General features: G+C 37.5%; 1 protein-coding gene across 9 annotated transcripts in view; it reads left to right on the top strand.

The window, feature by feature from the left end:
• Positions 1 to 20854, top strand: part of NCOA2 (nuclear receptor coactivator 2) — a 255379-nt gene that overhangs the window by 13785 nt on the left and 220740 nt on the right. For 5 of the 9 annotated variants that reach the window (XM_077810162.1, XM_077810156.1, XM_077810159.1 and 2 more), the window contains exon 2: positions 5313 to 5392. The gene's annotated coding sequence lies outside the window, so the exon portion shown is untranslated. Of the gene's footprint in view, positions 1 to 4373; positions 4540 to 5312; positions 5393 to 5845; positions 5950 to 14303; positions 14380 to 20854 lie in introns of those variants that run through there. The other 4 variants (XM_077810158.1, XM_077810165.1, XM_077810161.1 and 1 more) reach the window with 4 other exon arrangements.

Raw genomic sequence — 20854 nt, forward strand, 5'->3', positions numbered from 1 at the left:
CATGATGAGGTAAAAGTGGGCCTGTGAAGAGAAAAACTCTTTTAAAAAATGTTTCAAGAGGATGTGTTTTTAGTTCTCACAGAAGTGAGAGACGGACAATACTGCCTAGTTTATGGGGAGACACATGCAAGCTTGTCTACGCAAGTCTCCCAATATACTTCATTTTTGCCCTGTAGCACCTCTATTATTCCTGTCTTTGGGCCTCTCAACAGAAATTTCAAGACATGCTGACTAAGTGCTTGTGTTATACAGACATGTCCACAAATATATGCATGTAGACCATCAAAATCATTTTACTTGTTACACTTGATGCACAAAATGGAACTTGCGTCTTTAGAGATGAAAGGCTAGCTTATCTGTTGTTTTCATATCAGAGTCTCCAGCACAAATTCTCTGATAAGGAAAAGGTTATGAGAATGCTATAGGTCAGTTGACTTTTTTTTTTAATTTATTTCAAGACTTTCTGAAAGCTTTTTCCAGCATGAAATTTAACTCAAATCTTTTTTCTTGTAACTATAAAAGACAGGACTATAATATTTAAATTTTTTACAGCCAAAAAGTTAAGATTTTTTTTTTGAGGGCTGACCTATTGATTCTTTAATTACTGTAAAGATACTGTAGCTCTAATTACACAGTTTTGTTTTAATTTTTTTGTTTTACATACGTGTACTGGCATTTGCAATGCAAACATGTTAACGTAAGTTTTGCTGGTTTTTTTTAAATCTACATAATTGAGGTTGTTTTGATGTAAAGAGGTAGAGAATTTGTAATCGAGGCTGACTATATTCATTGACCTTGCTACAGTTCTGCTGTTTGGTATTCCTTTGATTGCCCATCTTTGCATATACCTGGAAGGTACAGTCAGGATGTGTTGCTGTTAGTGCTCATGTTGCAAGAGTCTGAAGGCTAAATGTATATGACCAAAGATAGAAATATTTAATTCACTTTGCTTGCCCACTCAAGATGGGGATCTCTTCTGGGTGCATTTCTGAGAGGGATAGTCATTCACTGTCTTGTTCTCAGTTAAGTAGTAGTACATAGAAGTTTGATGTTAATTGCTTAACTGGTGGGTCACCTACTACAGATGTAGGAAAATGCACCTTCAGTACTGCCATATGTACTTGATGTGTGATGATGTTCCATTGCAATTGCATTGTGCATGGAAGGGATATTGCCGTTTGAGTGGAAGAGTTGTTCAAAATAATAAAAATGTGTAATATTGGCTACACCTGGGATATATCATCTATATTTTGTTTTCCTGTTTAGCTTTAAAAAGGTTTCCCTGGGATAACTAGATGACTGGGCAGAGGGACTCAGTAGGACATGGTATCTTTCACCTCTAGTTCAAATACAGCCCTGACTGGTGACTGAAAGTTTACCACTATTCTTGGACTGTGAGGCCTTCAAGGCAGATGTTGTCTATTCATGTGTTTTGTACAGTAGCTAGCCTGTCTTCTTGTTCTGTGTCTGTTCAGCATCTAGCACTGTTGGAGCCTGGTCCATGACAGGGGCTCTATGCTGCTACAATATACACGTAATAATAGCACAAAGGGGCCCTGATCCTGATTGTTGCCTTTGAGAACTACTGTAATACAAACATTAAATTCAAACTTGAGAGCTGATGAGTCACCTGTTTGATATGAATTGGGTGGTTTCTATCTGGTTTTCTCGAGACAAGTTTCTGCATCCCAAGAACCATCACTACGATTGACGCTGGCATCTTTGTTTGCAATTCAGTATCTAAGTCAAGAAATGGATGTGCAGAGATGCTAAACTTCTCTCTCCCTCTGAGCAATTGTTTCTTCCCTACAACCCATTTTGCAGTTGAGACACATTTGGAGGGTAAGTTGGTGCAAATACGTTCATACAGTACCTATTCTTTGGCCAACAAGAGTCTCCCTGCCTGTCTGACACTTTTTTCATTAAAATTAACTAATTCCATATTTTTTCAATTATCTTGAATGCACCAATTACATTTCTATTCTGGAGCACAATTTCTGACCAATTTCTGCAGAATTTAAGTTGTGACGATAACCTTCCCCTTGTGAGCCTTCCCATAGAGTGCTGTCGTAGTCTTCAGACAGACAGCTCCTGTGCCTCTGTTATTTCTCATAGCTTTGCAAAATGGGACAGATTGAATTTAATAAATACTGGTCAGTTCCACGGTTGCTATTCGGAACCATGTGGGCTGCAGTGACGTTGTCAAGAATCAGGTTAATTTCACTTTGCTGTGAACAGCAGAAGAAGATAGCTATGGATCTATTCAAAAAAGAGAAGAAGACCCAAAAATGACTTTGGAGGAGAGTAGTGGAGAATATTCCCTTGTATTCTCCCACCCCACACCTTATAGCAGCTAGGACGCTGGGAAGAGAGTTAAGAGTAGCAGACCTCATCCCCTACAAAAGTCGTGAGACTGATTGGTGGTAGCGTTCAGGGGAAGGTGGAGAAGACAGCCTCTTCTACCTACACCATCCTTCTGGCTACAGAGAGAACCTTCAGATGAAACACTTCTATGAAAAATAGAGTTTCTTAACTAGATTCTAGGGACAGCATCCAGCACTCTCTTCTGCTTTCTCAGTGGTTGAGGACTGGAGCTGTAGAAGTGTCTAGGGTGACCAGATGTCCCAATTTTATAGGGACAGTCCCTATTTTTGGGTCTTTTTCTTATATGGCTCCTATTACCCCCACCTCTTGTCCCGATTTTTCACACTTGCTGTCTGGTCACCCTAGTAGTGTCTGCAAAAAGAAAAGGAGTACTTGTGGCACCTTAGAGACTAACCAATTTATTTGAGCTTTTGTGAGCTACAGCTCACTTCATCAGATGCATCCAATGCTCAGATTAATTGGTTAGTCTCTAAGTATCACATATTTGTGTTCTGTAGTACCAACATGCGTTTTAAATGCTGTAGTGGAAATGTATGTATCCAAAACGCCTACCAAATTACTTGCAGTGCATGTAAATGTATTGTCCAGATTGTCCTCTATTCCTTGGTGGTAGCGTCTAAGAATAGCCAATTACTGAGTGGTGTGCCACTTGTGAGTGTAAGAAGTTTTAACAGAATTTATTTTTAAAAGGTATATAAGCGAATAGGGCCACGATCAAGAATGTAATTCTTCCTACGCTCTAAATACCATTTTCCTCAAAGCACTTTTTTTGTTGTTGTTGATTGCTTTGGGGTGGGGAGGGAAGAGGACTTACATAAGTCTTAGAATATAGGTGAGCAGCTTTAATTCATACCTCCGTTTTTCTTGTCAGTCAGAATGAGAAGTAAGGATAGTATTGGTGTAAATGCTTCTTTGGTAGTTTGTTTGGTGGGTACAAATGTCATCTGGCCCTCAGACAGAATCTGTTTATAAAGGTTACGTGGATGGTAGAGTGAAGTTAATAAAAAACGGTTACCTTTTGTAACTGTTCTTTGAGATATGTTGCTCATGTCCATTCCATTGTAGGTGTGTGTGTGCTCACCATATGCACCGATGCCGGAAGGAGGTTCGGGTGCAGGAGTCAACCGTGATCCTGCGAGAGTAGGTCCGGGTGGCTGGGAAGTAGCCATGGGCTGCAATGGCAGGCCATGAGCATGCTGAACCAATGCTGACGAGGCCATGCTGGGGCAATCATAATGACCCGTGCCATGTCCATCTTGATTTTTTGAGAGGACTTTGATGATGAGCAGAATTGGTGGGAAGGCGTATATCAGGAGTCCTGACCAAGAGTGGAGAAAGGTATCGGATAGCGAGCCTCTGCTGAAGCGTTGGAGGGAACAAAACTGATTAAGCTTTAGTAGTGAATTTATTTTATATAGTTGTTAAACACAGTAGAGATTGGAAAGCTCTCCAAAGCAAGGAGACGTTCCAACACAGTCACTGGTGGTAAGAAGGAACTGAGGGAGGGGGAAGGAACTGAGGAAGGAACATACGTGCACCACTCTAGAGGTTCATTAGTAATCTCCCTGGACTCCAGGAAGATTACTGATGAACCCAGGATGCTGAATAACACATATTGCCTTCTCAGCTGCCCCGGAACCTGTGTGGGCCATAGCAAAAGCTCAGGTTCTTCTTCTGGAAGAGAGAAGAAGAGAAGAGCTTTTGAATTTTCGCGGGGCGGCTTGGGGTCTGTGGAGGGGAGGTGCGGTTACGGGGGCTTCTCTGAGCAGGTTGTGGCGGAGGGCCCAGGGCTCTGGCTGGCCCAGGGCTCTTCTGTCTGCGGGGGGTGGGGGAAGGGGTGGGAGAGGCAGGGGGTCCCATGGCTTAGGCCACGGAGGGGAGAGGGGGTCTCAGGGCTTGGGCTGCAGGGGGCATGGCAGGGGGCCTTGGGGCTCCAGCCATGGGAGGGGCAAGGGGGTCTTGGGGCTCTGGCTGCAGGGGGTGTGAGAGTGGAAGGGGCAGAGCCAGGGTTTAGCCTTCCCAAAGTGGGGTTCCGTCCGCCGCCCATGGACATGAGCAAGCACTCCAGAAGAATATTGCACCTCCTCTTCTCTGAAAGAGTGGGCACTGCTTTGGTACAAAAATGGTTGTCTTCTGTTCTCCTGGAATCTAAAGGTTACTCCAAATGCATATTTTTTCATTTGTTGACTAACTCTAATGCTTCTGTCACTCAGGCCAGAAATGTTTGCTTTAAAGTGGAATTTGAAGAGTGGAGAATAACTGAATTTAATGAATGTGCATATAATTTTCATGAAGTTTGTTTTTAATATGGACTCAAAGGCTTTTTTATAATAGTTCCTATTTTTAGAGATTTAGACACTAATTTTGTTTAAAAAGCAAATCAGACCAACAAATAAAGGAAGCAGTAGCTGTCATGGAGATTTTCTCCACTGATTTGGTAAACTCTGCTTCAGGTTCTGATTTTTAAGAAAGGATTCGAGTTCTGATATATGTGAGGAGCAGCTAGCTGAGAATCTTGGTTATCCTGGACTTATTTTCACAGAAAATAAAGTACACAGAGTTCAAATTAATTTTAACCTATTGGTTGCTATCACCATGGGTTTGCATGCAGTCAGCAATAATTCCTGTAAAGGGAATGGTGTGTATATGGAGTAATTCATGCAGTTGCTTATGCTCAAATAAATCTGTTAGTCTCTAAGGTGCCACAAGTACTCCTTTTTCTTTTTGCGAATACAGACTAACATGGCTGCTACTCTGAAACCATAATTATACAGTGATCTCTGACCCAGATATCACACTGCAAAGTTTATAGTGCTGACTTTCTCAGTTAATGATCAGTACATTATGTTAAACATACTGCAATATTAATGTAATTTCAGTTTCTCTATTCAAAAAGGCTAACATTTCTCTTTTACTTCTGTTTATAGCACACTTGAGATGTATCTGAGTACTGAAGCTCACACACACACGACCTACAGAACTGATTTGACTGCCTCACTGAGTCTTGGTGAGTTATCTATTAACTATATACATTTAAACACTGTTGCTACAGTTATAGCTCTTTCAGTAGAGAATTTGATGATCAAGTAAGGAGTTTTGATCTGAATATTTAGGGCACAGACATAAAAACCTGTCTTAGATAACATACAAACTAATTAATACAATGCGAGTAAGAAAAGAAATGTTCAAAGGCTCATTGTGAAAATATTTTTGGCTGGACTACTCATGTAAAGACTACTCACAAGAGTGTAGGATCCAGAGTGACATCCTGTGTTGGGAAAGAAAGTAAACAAATATATGCTGAAGCTACTCAAGAAGTAGTATATTTTAAGATTAAACCAAATAAATGCTTTTATCATCTAGCTAATGGACATTTTACTTTCCAGATGTGGCCTTTCTTATAGTAAAGGTTGTGTTGTAATAATAGAACTCTTTCCTTCTACCAGCACTAATAAACTACGTACATTGTGGCTGAAACCAATATAATGATAACCAAATAACTAATTGCTCAGGAATGATATACCTGTCTGAATCCATTCACGAGAAGGGATAATACTTCTGAGAGTGAGTAAAAAGAGACCTCTTGTAGCTTGTTTTAAACTGATGATGATAATTTTGTAGTTTAACAAAATTTAGCAGCAGAAGATAAATAAATAGGCTTGTTTAACGTAATAGTGGTACTCCATAATAATTTAAAAGATTCTATATAAAATCTAGAGATAATTTTTCTTTTTGTGTGAGACCCCTTTCAGGATTCTCAAGAAAATATGTTCCCTTTAATGTGTTGTAGAATGACTTACTAAAGACTAATTATAAATGTGCATTTTTGAGACTTGCACATATTAAGTATGCAGGTAGGTAGTTATGCTAAGTAACAGGGTTCTTAATGTGTTTAGCAGTTTGCAAAACGTTGAAAAATTACGGGCTAAAATATGTATATCTGTGTCGGGTATCTTTTCATCTTTTACAGTTATATTAAGCAAATTTTGTAGAGCAAAAGAATTTTCCTTAAAAAAATAAAAACAAAAAACCCCACTTTTTCTTTATTGTCAATAAATGAAAAGACTAAAATATACAAAGACTAAATGGCATTGTCTGCTACCTCTTTTTTGCTTTTTTTTACTATTTATTGTGTCTTATCAAAAATCATTCTTAATTCAGACTCATTCTGTGAAATAATCTGATATTCAGTTTAATTGTATAAACATACATGATCCTGTCTTTCTTAATTTAAACTGTTGTACCACAAATTGCACACAAAATGCAGAACTTAAACTGTGATATTCTAGGAAGCTCCTTATTAATTTGATGTGCATAATTATAATATGCAGATCACAGTCTCGCTATAGACAGGAAAGAGAAGATTCTGTAATACATCTATTTTCCTAAACATTTTGAGTAGTGCTTTCCCTCATTTCAAAAATCAAAACAATTAGTAAGTGAAAACCTTAAAGTATGTGTGGTATTTTACAGTTAATAAAAAGCTCTATGGTAGCATAATTTATATACCTGGTATTGCAACCATTTATGAGCACCTTACTTCCAGAGGGATATACAAATTCTGCAGAAGATGTATAATAAATTGGAATAAAATAAAGTCTACTAATCAAAGAAGTTTGATGTGCTTTAATTAGAAGTTTGAAGAGGCTTATATGAGGATCTGCACATATACAGAGATTTGGGTGAAAAAAAATATTTCAAACTAGGCAGTAGAAGAACACATGACCCTTCTTTGACTTTAAAAATAAGTGAGAAGTTTTGTTTTTCTCCAAATATGATCAGAATTCTCTGTTTTTGGTAGTAGAAAAATCTGGTTTACTAGTATTCAAGGAAAAATAAACAATTACTTGTACACCAGTGGTATATCAAGGTTGAATTAGATGTTTAGCTATAGTTATTTTCACGCAAACAGGGTTAATATGATTGCCTAATCTGGGGTCAGGAAAGACATTTTCTGCAGGGCATATTGTCAGTGACCACGAGGACTTTCACCTTTATTTGAAACTCTGAGCAGTGATCTTCTGTTAAGATTAGACGGGTGCATCCCATAGATCAATTTCCAGCCATTGGGAGTGGGCATTGACCTTTCTGTTTTTTTGTGATGTGGAAATGATTGTGATACCATAAGTTTAACACTTTGATATCCTTGTAAAATCAAAGAAGATTAATTATTGAAGCATTAAAGTTATTTTTTAAAAAACTGTGAATAGCAAAAATATAAATTAAGTTAATGGGTTAGGGTTGTTTAAAAATAAATTATAGGTTTAAATAATATACAAGTCTGTCTCTGGTTCTGAGTATACAGTCTTCACACATGTAAAACTCACTTTAAATTCAGTGGATGTGTTGCATGGGAGCAGATGCTGTGCAACTGAGTTGCTTATTGTGTTGGAGGAATATGAAATATTATATGTGATAGGACTGTTTAAAAGATAAACACCTGTGTTTGAGATCCTCTTTTCTTAAGTAACTACATTAAGATAGTTAGTTACTTTTAACTTTTTAGTTTAAAATGAATTAAATGAAAAATATTTTGGAAATAAGGGGATAACTGGAAACTAACTTAACCAATATTTAATAAGTGAATAAAATTGACTGAATAATAGACCTTGAATAAAGTTTTTTTTATTATATTGCTTATTTTGCTCACAACCTTTTTATATTGAAGAAAGCACAGTATATACACATTTGCAGAAGAAAGAGCCATCATCAGAGGAATACACACACATACACAAGTTCCTGCTCTACCTTGGTGGGTCTTGCGCTTATTGGAGGATTTGCTCGCCTTGGAGCTTCACGGCAGCCCTCAGCGTGGCCGTTTTTCTGAACCCACAGTTCAGGTCGACGACTCCTGTGTCTGACCGGGAGGATTTGGGGGGAACCCGGGCCTGCCCTCTACTCTGGGTTCCAGCCCAGGGCCCTGTGGAATGCAGCTGTCTAGAGTGCCTCCTGGAACAGCTGTGCGACAGCTACAACTCCCTGGGCTACTTCCCCATGGCATCCTCCCAACACCTTCTTTATCCTCACCATAGGACCTTCCTTCTGGAGTCTGATAATGCTGGTACACCTCAGTCCGCGGTCTCACTCTCAGCTCCTAGTGCCTCTTGCTCCCAGCTCCTCACACGCACACCACAAACTGAAGTGAGCTCCTTTTTAAAACCCAGGTGCCCTGATTAGCCTGCCTTAAATGATTCTAGCAGCTTCTTGATTGGCTGCAGGTATTCTAATCAGCCTGTCTTAATTGTCTCCAGAAGGTTCCTGATTGTTCTGGAACCTTCCCTGTTACCTTACTCAGGGAAAAGGGACCTACTTAGCCTGGGGCTAATATATCTGCCTTCTATTACTCTCCCTCAGCCATCTGGCCCGACCCTGTCACTATATATATATATATAATAAATGTAGATTGATTGCACTGTGTCATCAGTGTTAGAGCCTGGGAATGCTACAGGGGTCAAGAACAGGACAGCTGAGCGCTTGTATCATCAAGGAAGATGACATGCATTTACTCAGGCAAATATTCCTCACTGCCTGCCCTTAGCCTCCAAATTGAGGCTGGTGAAAGATCTACCCAACTCAGATGTTGACAGTAAATAGTATTAATTAAATATAGGGCTTGACAATGACACTGATAACTTGGATCAAGGCCAGTAGATTTTGCCTTGGTTTTCTGAAAATTGAATTCTACTGATCTGTTTATCTGGCAGCTTTACAGTACAGTAAATTAAAGATCCACAGACACATGTCTGTATGTTAATGTGGTTGAATTTCTATTTTTGTAATGATGCCACAATGCCCGAGCATTAAAGTAGCTGATACTCAAACAGAAAACTAACTTTACTGGCTAAAGTACCAAGCGAATGTCAAGTTTATTAAGCTAATATCTGGCAAAGTGCCATTGCAACCTCATTATTTTTTATATGAAAAGATTTATTGTGAAAAGTTATACAACTTCTTTTTAATAAAGCCAACGTTTATTTCTGTATCCAGTTTCAAAATGAACTATCATCACTAAAGTCTTATCCGCTTTGGGCTTGTCCACGCTTGCAGAGCTGCAGTGGTTAGTGAAGATGCTACCTGTGCCGATGGTAGAGCTTCTTGCATCATTGTAGGTACTGTACCTCCCTGAGAGGCAGTAGCTACATCGACAGGGGAAGCTCCTTGTGTCAACATAGTGCTGTCTACACCAGGAGTTCAGCTGGTATAATTGCATCACTCAGCGGTGTGGATTTTCCATATCCCTGAGTGATGTAGTTAGACTAATATAAATTCGTAGTGTAGACCAGGGCTTTAAAAAGAAGTTAATTATACCTTAATCATTTAAACATTTTTCTAGGTTCCCATGTACTTGACCAAAATAATTCCTCTGGGATTTTAAGGAAGCTGATCATACGAGTGTATTTTCTAAAGCTTGAGTAGTATGTCTGTAGCCATTTATGACTGGCATGTTGCTCAAATACCAGATTTTAGTTTACACTTTTAGAAGTTCCCCTTTTCAAATGTTTAGCTCATCTTCTTCCCATCCTTCCCCTCCCCTGAAACTCTTTATCAAAATAGCATAGAGTTCCACGAATCATATCTGCAGGAAGGGAGGGAAATACTTCTACTATGTAAATTAAATTCCTTTTTAATCTTTCATTTAAAAAAAATAAAGATACTTAGCTTTAAAAGGACTTTAAAAATATAATGGTTCCCTTGAAAACCTGCAAACTGGCTCTGACTTTTTTGTAAAATTCCTGAGTTATTTCTCTCCTTTCAAATAATTTAAATGATTGGCTAAAGCAGTGTTACACAATTGTACAAGAGGTGATTGAGTGGTAGCTTTCCTTTCTGTCTACAGCTGTGTTGAAATTTGTTTTAAATATGGTTCTGGCTAGTAGATAATATGAAGTAACTTTCTCTGCTGTTGTGGACTGGACAAATTGTGTTAAAACTGTTTTACAAAATCATGCCGTTGCCTTCCCACCATAAACAAAGGTGAGAAATACTGATATTCATACACACGAAGTGTAGATAGTACATGTATATTATAAATCTGCTTTAAAAAGCCTGCAGTATCCTGGGTGGGGGGAGAACCATTCATTCTGAAGTCACTTTCTGGACAGCACTATACTAGTTTTATTACTATGGGCCGTATTCTGCCCCTCTGTCATTGTTTGGTACTTTTATAGCAGTAAGGTACTACATCTGGCCTTTTATTTTGTGCTTAGAAGCTACAGTGATGACCAGTCTAGAAGTATGTAAAATAGTTTTGGAGGGTCATTAGCCAGCAAATCAGTTCATCCTTGACCACCAATGGTGAGGATAACCATACGAGCACCTTGCCAACAAGAACAGGCTAAAATGTGGTTCTCTTCCTAATGGTATTTTAGTGCTCCAGTAGACACACCTTAATTTTGAACCAGGAGAGGAGTGATGATCCAATGGCTAAAGCATTGGGCTTGGATTTATAAGATCTGAGTTCAGTTACTTGATCTGCCACAGGTTTTCTCACGTGTAAAAGGGGGATGACTCCCTTTCTCCCATCTTTCTTTATCTATTGAAATGGTAAGTGCTGTGGGGCAGGGACCGTATTAGGGAAGTGCCTGGTAACAACTCTGTAGTTAGGGTTGAATTCTGAGTGGGCTTGAAATGCATAAATACTGTTTTTCTCTAGAAAAAAGTGACCAATGGGTGTGAAATTTCACACAGTGTTAATAAATTTTCTGTTTATCTTTTTGTTCGGTTACTCTTCATAAATATTTTTAATGGGAAGTCTTTGAATTTAGGCTCTAGCTGAATGTTTTTAGTTTTATTTTTCATTGTTGATTAGTTTCATTCAAAACATAAGACTAGCCAATAGTCCATCAGACCAATGGTCCATCTAGCCCAGTATCCTGTGTCTGACAGTGGTTGGTAACATGTTTCAAATGGAATGAACAGAATAGGGTAATTATTGATTGATCCATCCCTTTTTGTTCAATCCCAGCATATGGCAGTCAGAGATTTACGGACACCCAGAGCATGGGGTTGTGCCCTTGACTATTTTGGTTAATGGCCATTGGTGGACGTATTCTCCATGAACTTACCTAATTCTTTTTTGAACCCAGTTACGCTTTTGGCCTTCACAACAACCCCTGAAAACAAGTTCCACAAGTTGAATGTGTGTTGTGTGAAGAAGTACTTCCTTATATTTTGTTTAAAACCTCCTGTGTGTTTAATTTCATTGGAGGACCCCTGGTTCTTCTGTTATGTGAAGGAGTAACAATTCCCAATTCACTTTCTTCACACCATTCATGATTTTATTGACTTCCATCATATTCTCTCCTGCCCCACCTCCCGGTTGTCTATTTTCTAAGATAAACAGTCTCAGTCTTTTTAATTTCTTCTCGTATGGAAGCTGTTCCATACCCCCAGCCATGTTTGTTGCCCTTCTCTGAACTTTTCCCAATTCTAATATATCTTTTTTGAGATGGTCAACCAGAACTACGTTCAAGATGTGGGGGTACCGTGGATTTATAGTGGCATTATGATATTTACTGTCTCCTCTTTCTTCCTCCTAATGGTTCTAACATTCTGTCATTCTGTTAGCTTTCCTGACTGCTCCTGCACATTGAGCAGATGTTTTCAGAGAACTAGCCACAATGATTCCAAGATCTTTTTTGAGTGGTAACAGCTAATTTAGATCCCATCATTTTGTACGTATAGTTGAGACTATGTTTTTCAATATGCATTATTTTGCATTTATCAACAACAGTTTTCCTCTGTCATTTTGTTGCTCCATCACCCAGTTTTGTGAGATCCCTGTGCTACTCTTCGCAGTCAACTTTGGACTTAATGATCTGGAGTAATTTAGTATCATCTGCAAACTTTGCTACCTCGTTGTTTACATCTCTACCCAGATCATTTATGAATATGTTGAACAGTCCCAGTACAGATCCTAGAGGGATCATTCTATTTACCTCTCTCCACTGTGAAAATTGACCATTTATTCCCACCCTTTGTTTCCTGTCTTTTTAACCAGTTACTGATCTATGAGAGGACCTTCCCTCTTATCCCATGACTGCTTACTTTGCTTAAGAGCCTTTATTGCGGGACCTTGCCACTGGATAACCCTTGTCCACGTTTATTGACCCCTTCAAAGAATTCTAATAGATTGGTCAGGCATGATTTCCCTTTGTAAAAGCAGTGTTGCTGCTTCTCAGAAAATTGGGTTCATCTACATGTCTGATAATTTTGTTCTTTACTATTGTTTCAACCAATTTGCCTCATACTGAAAATAGGATTACTGGCCTATAATCCCCAGGATTGCCTCTGGAGCCCATTTAAAAAAATTGGTGTTACATTACCTATTCTCCAGTCATCTGGTACAGAGGCTGATTTAAGCGATAGATCATGTACCACAATTAGTAGTTCTGCAATTTCATATTTGAGTTCTTTCCGAATTCTTGGGTGAATACCATCTGCTCCCGGTGATTTTATTACTCTTATTCATCAGTGTGTTCCAAAACCTCCTCTGACATTTCCATCAGCAACAGTTCATCAGATTTGTCACCTTAAAAGAATGCTTTAGCTTTGGGAATCTCCCTCACATCCTCTGCAGTGAAGATTGATGCAGAGAATTCATTTAGCCTCTCCACAGCAACATTGTTTTCCTTAAGTGCTCCTTTAGCATCTTGACCATCCAATAGCCATACTGATTGTTTGGCAGGTTTCCTGCTTTTGAGATACTAAAAACAAATTTTGTTGTTTTTGGTTTTTGTCTTTTGCTAGTTGCTCTTCAGATTCTCTTTTGGCCTGCCTAATCACACTTTTACATTCCGCTTGCCAGAATTTATGCTTCCTATTTTCCTCAGTAGGATCTGACTTCCGGTTTTTAAACTATGCCTTTTTTCCTCTAACAGCCTCTTTTATTCTTGTTGTTTAGCTATGGTGGCATTTTTTGGCCCTCTTACTGTTTTTTTTGTTTTTGTTTTTTATTTGGGGTATACATTTAGTTTGCGCATATATTATGGTGTTTTAAAATAGTTTCCATGCAGCTTGCAGGCATTTCACTCTTGTTCCTATTCCTTTTAGTTTCTATTTAACTAGCTTCCTCATTTTTGTGTAGTTCCAAATTTTTTGTGTAGTATTTAATTTTTTAAGTTAAATATTACTGTAGTGGGTTTCTTTGGTATTTCCCCTCCTACAATGATGTTACATTTAATTACATTATGATTGTCATTACTGAGCGGTTTGGCTATATTCACCTCTTGGACCAGATCCTGTGCACTACTTAGGACTAAAGCAAGAATTTCTTCTCCCCTTATAGGTTCCAGGAGCTGCTCCAAGAAGCAGTCATTAATGGTTACCTAGAAATTTTATCTCTGCATCCCATCCTGAGGTGACATGTTCTCAGTCAATCTGGAGATAGTTAAAATCCCCCATTATTATTGGGTTTTCTATTTTTGTAGCCTTTCTAATCTACCTGAGCATTTCACAGTGTCTGTCACCATCCTGGTCAGGTGGTCAGTAGTATATTCCTGTAGCTATACTCTTAACTGTTCAAGCATGGAATTCGTATCCATATCAGTGGCAGTTTGATTAATCAAAGATTTTTACTATATTTTACTCTGTGCTTTCTTTCACATATAATGCCACTCCCCCACAGCATGACCTACTCTTTCAGTCCTGTATATTGTGTACTCTGGTATTACCATGTCCCATTGATTATCATCGTTCCACAAAGTTTCTGTGACAAAATATGTATCTACACAAAAATTAGTAGAGAGGTGGTGGGTGGGTCTGAACAGATTGCTCCATGGCTGTGAACTCTTCATATCAGCCACTTAAATTGTCCATAACTAGTAATAGAAATTGAATACATTTGACTACAAGTGTTTTAATATAAAAGAATTTCCCATTGTTATTAATGCATTGTGGATGTTTTTACGTAGTGGCTTCTCCATTTGACACTCTTCGATCAAGTCAGTGTAAACAGTGATTGATTCAAACATCTCGAAGACCTAAAAGAATTGTGTAAGTAAGATCAGAGTAACATGTAGTTAGATGTGTCACTAGCACAGAAAACCTGGGGAAAAGCAAAAATGTGAGCTTTCGACTATGTGCATAGCAAAGTGAGGAATACAGTTACGCTTTTTTTAAAAAAAAGCTGAAAAGTTCTTTTAAAATGTAATGAAAAATTAATACACTTCTACTGATGTTGACATGATCTTTATACTACTTTTACTATTTTAATTTTGTGAAAAAATAGGTTTATAAATCGAGTGATAATTTGGACATATGAACCATATTATGTTCTGTTACGCTGTGCAAACACAGAATAATTCCACTGAAGTTATGCTGCTGTAATTGAAAGAGGATCATCACCTACTCTTTTAGAGTTTGCTTAGGAAAAGGAAAAAAACCCCACCTTTTTACCAGGATTGGATTTCAAAAGGGGAATAAAGGAACCTTCCACCCCCCCCATCCTCCCCCCAAAAAAGTGTAAACTTGCTATCAGCAGTGTAGAAGAGATGTTCTGTAGCACTCCTAATTGAAAATACTCTCTGATTTGCATTAGTTGAATTTACAGAAGAGATTTCTGCTGTATTTTTATTGATTTTGCTTGTTGCTGACAAGGAAGCAGTTAATAAGGAAAATTGTTGTTTTTAGGGCTGTCAAGCAATTAAAAAAATTAATGGGGATTAATCACGTTGCTAAACAATAATAGAATACCATTTATTTCCATATTTTTGGATGTTTTCTACATTTTCAAATATATTGATTTCAATTGCAACACAGAATACAAAGTGTACAGTGCTCAGTTTATATTCATTTTTATTACAAATATTTGCACTGTAAAAAAAATAGTATTTTTCAATTCCCCATTGCAAGTACTGTCATACAATCTCTTTATCATGAAAGTTGAATTTATAAGTGCAGAATTATGTGAAAAAAAACCTGCACTCACAAACAAAACAATGTAAAACTTTAGAGCCTATAAGTCCACTCAGTCCTACTTCTTGTTCAGCCAGTCAAGTTTGTTTACATATGCAGGAGATAATGTTGCCTGCTTCTTGTTTATAATGTTGCCTACTTCTTGTTTATAATGTCACCTGAAAGTGAGAACAGGTGTTCGCTTGGCACTGTTGTAGCCAGCCTTGTATATGCCAGATGCACTAAAAATTCATATGTTCCTTCACGCTTCAGCCATCATTCCAGAGGACAGGTGTCCATGCTGGTAACGGGTTCTGCTTGATAACAGTTCAAAGCAGTGCGGACTGCCACATGTTCATTTTCATCATCTGAGTCAGATGACACCAGCTGAAGGTTGATTTTTTTTTTCTTCTTTGGTAGTTCGGGTACTGTAGTTTCCGCATCAGAGTGTTGCTCTTTTAAGACTTCTGTGGACACCTTGTCTCTCTCAGATTTTGGAAGGCACTTCAGATTCTTAAATCTTGGGTCAAGTGCCGTAGCATCTTTAGAAACCTCACACTGGTACCTTCTTTGTGTTTTGTCAAATCTGCAGTGAAAGTGTTCTTAAAACAAACAACACATGCTGGGTCATCATCCGCCACTGCTTGCATGGAAGCATGTTCCCTGGAATGGTGGCCGAAGCATTAAGGGGCATACAAATGTTTAGCATATCTGGCACCTAAATATCTTGCAGTGCCGGCTACAAAAGTGTGAACGTCTGTTCTCGCTTTCAGGTGATATTGTAAATAATAAGCAGGCAGCATTATGTCCCATAAATGTAAACAAACTTGTTTCTCTTAGTGATTGGCTGAATAAAAAAGTAGGACTGAGTGGACTTTTAGGCTCTAAAGTTTTACATTTTTTTGTTACATAAATGCACTCAAAAGCAAAACAATCTACATTCGTAAGTTGCACTTTCATGACAGAGATTGCACTACAGTATTTGTATGAGGTGAATTGAAAAATACTATTTCTTTTGTTTATCCTTTTTAGAGGTCAAATATTAGTAATCAAAAATAATAATATAAAGTGAGCACTATATACTTTGTATTCTGTGTTGTAATTGAAATCAATATATTTGAAAATGTAGAAAAACATCCAAAAACATTTTATAAATTTCACTTGGTATTCTACTGCTGAACAGTGCGATTAAAACTGCGATGAATCGTGATAATTTTTTTGAGTTAATTGTGTGAGTTAACTGTGATTTAATAGATAGCCCTAGTTGTTTTGTAATAGTGACAATATCTTGCGGGGAAGTAGAAGCTGAGTGAAATAGCGCAGCATAGGGTTTTGTGTGAGCATATAATATACATAGGGTCAGTTAAGAATCTTTTTTGAATTTTTATAATTGAAAATTTCTGGTTTTTTTCCAAACAAACAAACCCCAAACAAACAAAATAAAACAACATATAATTTTTCCACAAAACTAAGTTTTGTTTATCTGAGATGAGCTGACATACATAAGCAACTGACTATTTTTTCATGTTGCTTCATTCATAGTATCTGCTAATTTTGTATCTTATATATGACACCTAGTGATGGGCTCCAGTAGCTCTTTACTGATGCCACAAACTCAAGCTACTCCTGTGCTGAATACTCAATGACCAGTTGAGTACCTTTTTGCAAACTTGTTGGTACCCAACTATGAAAATTTGTTCTGTTGGCCTTTTTAGTGTCTAGGAGTGCACCATCATCAACAAACAACTCCAGTAAGGTGGCAGCCAACCAGATAGAGAAATAGTTAAGAATTTGAGAGTTTAACTCTAAAATGACATTTGAATTTGTGGTAGAAATCACATTTAATCCCATAAAATTGTCCTATATGTATAATTACATCCAAAGGAGTTAGGGAAGGGATGTAGCCCTAGGGAGAAAGGATGGCCTTGTGCTTTAGGCACTGACTCGGAAGTCAAGAGATCAGTTATCAGCTCCCAGTTTTGCTGTAGACTCCCTGTGTGACCTTGGGCAAGTCATTTCAACCATCTATGCCTCAGCTGTCCATCTATAAAATGAGGCTTATATTTTTTACATGGCTGGGTGTAAGGATACATTCATTACTGTTTGTGGACTGCTCAGATTTTATGGTGTTTGGGTTTATATAGGTGCACAGAACAATTACTCATTTTTACTTTCCATTTTAGAAAACACTAGTCAAATAAGAGGCCATATTTTCAATTAGGTGTGCAGGACATGAAGTAGTGGAATTTTCAAAAGTCTTGGAGGGAGTTTACCAGCTAAGCCTGTGATCAATGGGCTCCTGCCAAATTATTAAATGAGAATCAGTCTAAATTGTTTTGAGTCAACTGTAATTTTGCTTGCTTACACTGTTAGATAAAACATCAAGTAGGTAGATTTAGACTTTTAATTCCATCTCCTGTTAAATGTGAAATTGTCTTTCTGGAAGTACTCTCTGAAATTCTACTTTAGCACTTTAGTATTGGGTTAAACTCTCTGAATCCTCTGTAGAATTATTTTATTTGTTTTAGGGCCCTGTAGGTCAGGAAACAAAATGCACTTGGAAGTTCTAGAGTGGGGGGGAAAAATACAATGCAGTCTTGCTCAGCTCAAGAAAAATGGGATATCTGTAAGTTACTATAGGTAATATATATGTACGGGCTCGGCAGAATTGGATTTTTTTTTTAAATAAAGGATGGATAATGATTGTTTTTTAAGCTTTTTTCAATATTTATCCATTTAAATTTTCAGTTGTGCAAAATTATGGGTGAATTGTTTTTCAGTTTTTGTTGACTTATGCAGGAGGGGAAGAGGTCAGACAATTATTTAATGACAGTAGATGTTGAGATTCAAAAAGTTAATCCTTTATAGCTGTTAACACAAATAGTCAATGTCACACGTTACAATATACCAAGTAAATATCTTTAAATCAAACTCTAAAAATTTCTCAAGTCACATTTTTCTCAAGTAGCATTTGCCTGTATGTAAATTATCAGTGATCATCAATGGAAATATTTTTTTATTGGTTGCTGTGTGTATGCTGAAATTGATATTTATTGATATTTACCAATAAAAATTTAATCCTTCCAGGCCTGCATATATAGTCTCTTAGTAGAGTCCCATGTAGGAAATGTTATTTTAAAATGAGACTGTTACTTGATTAGTGAGTAAGGATTTTCATAAACAGGGCTTGTTTTTGAAGAGATACTTTCAGCTTTAAAAAAAACACACCAAGGGTTTTTATTTTTAATTTTACTATTTGTTACAAGTAACACCTTAATTTCTAAATTCTACTAATTTTGTTGTTGTTTTTGTTTACTTTGTGTATTAGCTTTCACTTTGTGTATGGTCAGTTTCACTACTTCCTTTGTACATTTATAGTAAGCGAGGCCTGGTCTACGCTGGGGGAGACAATTGATCTAAGTTACGCAATACGTGAATAACGTAGCTGAAGTCAACATACTTAGATCTATCTACTGCGGTGTCTTCACTGCGGTAGGTCGACTGCTGATGCTCCCCCATTGACTCTGCCTATGCTTCTCGCTCCGGTGGAGTACTGGAGCCGACAGGAGAGCGCTCAGCGGTCGATTTATCACGTCTAGTGAAGATGCGATAAATCAACAACCCCCCTCCACCGCCCCCGGAATCGATCGCTTCGGACATAAGTGTAGACATGCCCTTAGCTTACTCTTGTTCGTGTGTATCCTTCAGGCTTCAACAAAGGAAACTTTTTTTTTTGTTTAAAAGAAAATGATTATTAAACCACATAAATTGACTGGAGGATCAGACAGGTGGTGGTGTACTTGCAATTAATTTTAACTCATTTTTTAGAAAAATAGATTTTAAGTTAATGGTATACCTTAAACTCCTAAATTATTGTATGATATGAAGCTTATGGAACACACATAAGTTCTGCATTTTGACTAAAGAAGGAAACCCCAAGCATTCTGCATATTTATATACGTAGTGTTTAACCTGTATAAACATTTTAAAGTTAATCTGAAAATGTAAAATGCTGAAAATGCTCAGTATCCCACATGAACAAAGTAAGAGGAGCACTCAGCCATTATTATCTTGAGCTTGCAACTTTAAATCTAACTTTTCCCCCCTAACGAACTCTACCTTTTATTCTGTTTATGTTGGACATTCAGTGCATAATACTCAGTGGGGAGTTTTTTTGGTGGGAGAGACAGTTCCATTGCAGATTGCCTTTAAAAGATACATAACATACTTAGTCCATGTTTTAGCAGGCTACGTATATCTTTGTTACAAATAAAATTGCATTTTTGAACATCTGTGGTTTCTGATGTCATAAAGTATAAATTAATACAATGAAAATCTTATGGAATAAATCATTTTAACTGCTCTTAGCATCTCTTTAGGATTATTGAGTGGAGACAAGCTGTGTGCTGTGCATTGCAGATATTAAGAAACATCAGAAGTTTTTTTTAACATAAGTTTTGAAATGAGTTGTGGGCTGAGCTCCAGCGCTGCTAGGAGCATAGCTCATCCTGCAGTAGTTTCATTATCATTTTATCACATATCAGATGCATTTATTTCAGTTAAGATTTCAGTTTTTAATAACTTTGGTTACCGTTTTTAATTTACCATATAATTATTGTAACTTACTGCTGTTTCAAAAATAATTTACAAAAATGTAAAAGTATAAACTACTACACAAAAATAAGGCCCAAATACTTCAGTTTTTTAATTAAATATATATTTGATGGGTTGGGCTTGGTTTGTTTTTTGTAACTGGTGACAGCTGTCAAAGTTAGAGGCTTGACCTCAGAGGTTTTTTTTGTTCTGTTTTGTTTTTTTGTGAGGGGAAAGTAGGAGAAATAGAGTACAATCACCAATTTCTTGGAGAGTTTAAAAATCTTACTTTTACTTTTCCATGCTTTCTTAGAGAGGGGGAAATCATTTTAATAACATTATTGAACAAAGATTTTTAAAACAAAATGTACAGCACTCTTTACAATATTCTCATCAAATGCTAATTTTAAAATTTATTTCAATTCATTCACAAGAAATCCTCTGTCTGCTTTGGGGAAATGTAGATGCTGTAGTAAGGTTAGTCAGTTGTAGCAGAAGTAAGCAGGCTCATGAGCTTGTATTTGAAGTATTTCTGGGGCTGAACAATTGGGCTGCTTTTAACATCAAACTAGATATCTTGCAATTGCTGGGGCTACCATTATTTACCGAAAATAATGGTGCCAGAGTAGGAATAGTGTAGCAGATTTTTTTTTAAAAAAAATGTAACATTCTGGCCAGTAAATACCACAGCAGGGTGTACCCCATCCCACTCTACATGCCTTTACCTCTCTGCAGGAGCCCTGCCAAATATATGCCCTGAAAGTGCAGCGATTAAGGCTATTTTGGATCAAGGGTAGAAATGAGTTCCAGAGATGAAGGGCCTTTGTGCAGAATGCCTAACCTGCCGCCACCTTATTTCCCCTCTCAGAAAGTAAAGCTCAGGTGCTGCCCCCAATTCCGGTAGGGTGGCCTGAGGAGAAAGGTGATCTCTCAGGTCATCAGGTTCTGGGATTTTTAGATCCAAGCCAAAACCCTGAATGCC

The sequence above is a fragment of the Eretmochelys imbricata genome, chromosome 2, assembly GCF_965152235.1.
Source record: "Eretmochelys imbricata isolate rEreImb1 chromosome 2, rEreImb1.hap1, whole genome shotgun sequence".
Lineage (NCBI taxonomy): Eukaryota > Metazoa > Chordata > Testudines > Cheloniidae > Eretmochelys > Eretmochelys imbricata.